Source organism: Hippocampus bargibanti, linkage group LG07 (assembly GCF_051943395.1).
Source record: "Hippocampus bargibanti isolate YZ-2025 linkage group LG07, ASM5194339v1, whole genome shotgun sequence".
Classification (NCBI taxonomy): Eukaryota; Metazoa; Chordata; class Actinopteri; order Syngnathiformes; family Syngnathidae; genus Hippocampus; species Hippocampus bargibanti.
The window spans coordinates 11,019,289-11,024,737 of NC_142740.1; the positions used below are offsets into that span (position 1 = coordinate 11,019,289).

Genomic DNA, 5,449 nt, shown 5'->3' on the forward strand with positions numbered 1-5,449 from the left:
ATGGATTTTTTTTGCGATTACTCGTCTTATTGTGTTTCAAGTTGTGAAAAATGGGGCAGGCAACTCTATTGCTGGGCAGGCAACTTTTCAGAGTTGTCTGCCCTGGTGTTGGGTAACTTTTTGGCCTGAATTTCAGACACTATTAACAGCCATTAGAAATTTCCTGTAAAATGCGATTATGCGATTAAACCATTCACCTTTCCACACAAGGAACTGCTTTCCATTTTTCTGCTGGAAAATCATGGTGAATAAATGGGACTTTAATTGTTGTACCAAGGGTACATCGGTCATAGAATTCTTTCCAGAAGCATGTGAGAACATCTTTCAATACTCCAGATGCTTGCTTGCTTGCTTGCTTGCTTCTATATTGTCTGGGAGTATGTGTCTCACAATGAGTGATTTGTTCAAGATATAATTCTCAGAGACTGCTATGATATCATTCAACTTGTCAGTGTAGTGAACAGTTATTGTCATTACATCTTGTGGCTCAGGTGGACTATCATATCAATGTGATGTCTGCATCTCCCTCTGTGTTTTATGCAGGACCAAAAGTAATTTCTGAGTCAATAGAAATGTTGACTTCTGTGTAGTGTTCACTTGAATCAAGAGACGTCTTCGTTTGCAGAGTTATCCCTAGCATTGTGGGACAAAACCAAAACTTTCATTGTGGTCATCTTTTGGCCTTGTTGCATTGTAAAAGCACAACGTTAGCTTTGCCGCCTTATACATATTGCCAATGGACTGGCAGGTTTCATCAGTGAGGAGGTTTTGTTTGAAATCCCACACTTCAAACTGAGAGTCGAAGTCTGGGCCTTTCGGCGAAATTTCATCAAGGAAAAAGTGTTTCTTTCCTTTATTGTGAACATCTTTCAACCCAGCTTCTTTGGACATTTGAAGTTTTCTGGCACCCCCTCACTGCTTCTCCCTCACCGGTTATTTTTCTTTCACTGTGTATCTATCTGATTGCAACATTTCCCGTTGTTTTCGTCCTCTTTGTCTGTCTTGCTTGTTGTGTCATTGAGGTGGTGTATTACTTTTTTTCCTGACTTTCAATTTTTTTCATGCAATTTTTCCAAAAGTCATTTTTTTCTTTTTAGATGGGAGCTGTTTTGGCTTGCAAAAATTAAAGAGCGCAATACAGTCTCCATAGCAAGGGACATAATTGACAAGCATGGCATCGTCCATCCCATCAGTGCTATGATATCACTGTCAATCTGCAGAAGAACAAGACAAATAGATTACAAAAAATTCAATCATCATTTTTTTAATATGAAGCACAAATGTAATACTGATCTCAACAATTGTAAATCAAACACACAGGCAAACATGTTGCAACTCTTTGATGTTGAAAACGTAAGAATGGACAAGTGTGCATTGATGCTTGAAAACGACTCGAACATATTTGTCTTACTACATGCAACTATCAAAATAAAGTCCCTATTCAGATAACAGTTCAACTGTTGACTTCATTTATGTGTGCGTGTGCACAGACAGCACTTAAAATAATGTACACGTTACTAAACAGTACTTCCTCGGACAAGCCCGTGTGATCAGTATGTTCAATTCACGATGATTTTAGCTGAAGTGATTCTCCAACCGGCCACTGTCATTCATAAATGGTTACTTTCTACTTCTTTACAAATGTAAACCGGGTGCATCCTTTCATGATATTTGGACTATGCTATGAGCTATGAGGTCCGTGGCGAACGTTAACTATGGACACAACAGCCACCAATTGAAACAAACGACACAGTTTACTCACCCTATGCTCCTCCAACAGTGAAAGGATGTCCTCCGACACTCTTCTGCCATGCAAAGAATCGCTAGGTGATGACATGTCCTTTCTTCCGAGCCACATCACATGCTGGTGATGCCTGCAAAGCTACGAATTGGAGCTTCGCTGACGTCACAGTCAGAATTCTGACTTTATTCTCAGAATTCTGACCTTAAAGTCAGAAATTTAGAAATATCATGCTCAAATGTAATGTAAATTTCTCCACTGTGAGACTAATAAAGGCAAATCCAATCCAATCCAATCCAAATGAATGTATTTTGTTTTAATTCAATCAGTTTTGGATACATCAGCAATCTAGTTTAACCCTTTACGGACGATTGGGTCAAATTTGGTACACTAAAGATAAGTGCTTATAGATCGAAAAAATTAAAGGTAGCAGTTCAAGTGCCGATTGGAACTGATGCAGCACAAGTTACATGTCCCTTTAAAACAGGTTATGTGCAGCTTTGCCTTTAAGAGCGTCAGTGACATCATTTCCTTCTTGCGTAACACAACATGCGCTCCTCCATCTTCAAAGCTCCTTCTATTTATCGTCATGGATCAAATATCACGTAAGGAAAGGAAATGATATGCCCATTTCACGGTAAGATCAGAGCATTGAGATCAAATGGTTACTTTGGTATAGTTTTTGCTTTTTTGAATGTTGCTGTGCCCATATGTTTTTTCTAAAATACCAATGTACTGTATATCTTTCCAGATCCTGATGAGAATGAAATAGATGACCATGTTGATTAAGACATTTTGGCATCGGGCACAGTCGTGACTGTTGCATTGATGAACTATCACTATTCAAATATTTTCAAAGGATTTTCGATGAAAAAATGATGGATATTATTGTTGAACAGTTGAAATTCTATGCAATGCAAAATGACATCAATAAGCCCCTGTGTCTCGCCAAAGAAGAGCTTGAGAAGTGGCTGGGATTGATATGTTGTTTCTCAATCTCAAAATGACCAAACACTCGGATGCATTGGGCTTGAAAGGTATCTCCACGAACTGATTATGCTGCAGAATGTACTGTATGTCAAGGGATCGCTTCGAAATTATAAAAAGGAACTTGCATATAGCAGACAACACAAAACAAGGCACAACAACTTGCACAAAGTAAGGCCAATGATAAAAGTTTCAAGAATTACCCAAATCACAGCGTTTGTCAATTGATGAACAAATTGTACTCTATGAAGGTAGATTTACACTCAAGCAGTGTCTACCAAATACACCATTGAACTGGGGGTTCAAGTTGTTTGTGCTGGCAGGTTATAATGGCTACATGTATGCATGTATGCATACATGTCCATGTAGCCATGGATAGCCATAGACAGGATCCAGTCAGTGACTCCAAGGTTCCCGATCTGAAAGTGACCTCAAATGTTGTGCTCCATTTGGCTCAAAACATTCAACCAGAAAAGAATCATTGATTGTATTTTGATAATTTGTTTACATCTATCCCCTTACTCTAACATTTGGCAACAAGAAAAATCTGGTGTTGCGGCACAGTGAGGCTCAATCGATTGTTCAGCTGAACCACAGCTAAAAGACATTATTGAGGTTCTTTTCCCGCCGATGATACAGTATTCGGTTTTACAACATAGCTCATGTTCCATATGTTGCAAAGAACTGCAACAGGTGTAAGCATGGCACATGCTCGGTGAAAACTAATATTTACAGCAAAAAAAATGCAATGTAAATCTTTGTTTGAATCATCACAAGAACTGCTTGGCATTATTCCATGGTTATTAGCTAGTTTTCTTTATCTGTAAAGGAACTATGTATTTTTATGTAAACATTTTATGTAAATATTTTATGTAAATTATGTATTTTATGTAAATATTTTAAGTATTTTATTATTTTAATAAAAAGATGTCATATGGGTAAAAGTGTAGTCTTTGAAGTTGCACTTGACATATGTTCCAAAAAAGGCACCCACTCAATATAGGTCTTTCATGAAGATTGTGCCAAATTAGGCACAAATTTTCTTAGGCTCAAATTTTCTACATTATTGAAAAATAATAAAAAAGGAAGCTACTAGTATGTTATTATATCCATCAGTGACCATAAAAACTGAACAGAAAAAAAAATTCTAAGTAGAAAATAATTCAGGCAGTAAAGGGTTAATCGGGCCCCATCACTTTTTGTTGTCCCCCTTTTCCGACACATGGCCAACTGGCCCCATTGTTAAATTTCCCGGATACATCCCTGCTTCTGGGATGAGGCAGCAAATCATGTTCACCTCATGGTGTTAAGTTGATAGTACTGTATGTAGGCATCAAGCAAACTGGTTAGCATGCATGCCTTATAATACAAAGGTCCAGGGTTCAATTCCATGTTCAGCCCATGCATGCGTGGGTTTTCTGAGTGTACTCAGGTTTGCTCCCACAATACCAAAACATGCATGGGAGGTTGATGGAATAATCTCATATGGCCCAAGGTGTGACTAAGTGGTTGTTCATCAATACCCGTGGTTGGCAGCCTGTGTACCTTGCCCACTGCCTGAAAACAGCTGGTGTAGGTGTACCCTCTTTGTAACATCAAACCCTCTTTGTTATATAAAGCAGTTCCAGATGAAAGAGGAGAAGATCAAAGCGTCTTCACCAGTGGATCAGGGACATCATGGTGGAATGTGCACGTCGACTACAAGCTAAATGTTGAAAGCAAACACGCAGCTGTAACATCCATTGACGAAAAGAGATTGTCTCACATCTCCTGTCCCCCATAAATCAGCTTCAATTCCATCCCGCGACAGTTCCATATACGCATCGGCGCTCTGCGCTGACGCTCCTTCGTTGTTATCGCGGGCTCCTCAAGCCATGTATCCATCCAGCCGCAGACTGTCCAACAGCACCGACCTTCCACTGAACAAAGCGGGGCTGTGAAGATACTGCCCATTACAGGCGCAAAAAAGCACAATGGCCCCTTTGGTGTCCAGCGATGGCAGTCGAATGGCACCGACATTCCTCCCATTCAAAAACAGTACTGGCATATTCATGCTGCCGAAAAGGCGCAACCGCTCAGCACAGTCTCCTCCTTGATGAATGTCGTGGTCAAAAATGCTGAAAAACAATCCGTATCCGTTCCAAACGACACACATCAACACAAAGTGACAAAAGAAAACACAAAAACAAGACAAAAACAACAAAAAAAGCAAGGCTCATCAGAGCACTTGCTGACGGCTGCCTACTCGGGCGCCATCTTGGACTCCCCCACCCTCCAAAACACCTCCCACCCCTAATGGTGGTACCGTGCCATACTCAACTAAGGACTCCCTTTCATCCCAATATCAACATGAATTCTTCTTAAGCCCAAGTAGGCACATGTCTCATGATGCTGATAATTATAATAATATTTGGCCCCAGCAAGCTTTTTAACTTTTTTTCCGAGTTATGTACAACTGGTATATTGATGTATTATAGCATGTGATTAATTCAAATGTTACACATTTATCTGTTTGGGTCACCACCAAACTATTTGGGAATGTTTGGTGAAAACGTGTTCTGCATGTTTTCTGGTTTTTCCATATAACCACAGAGTCAATGTCAACAGGAAGCCATCTGCACATAAGACCCAGGGTCAAACAAGCACCTTATGCCAAGACAAGCATCCATATAACTGACAGGCGTTAAAACTCCTGTAACTACACTGCTAAAATGTGTTAAA

General features: G+C 39.7%; 1 pseudogene; it reads right to left on the minus strand.

Annotated features, from left to right (window-relative positions):
- Positions 1–324: 324 nt before the first annotated feature.
- LOC148895404 (uncharacterized) lies at positions 325–1,837 on the minus strand (annotated as a pseudogene).
- Positions 1,838–5,449: the final 3,612 nt, after the last annotated feature.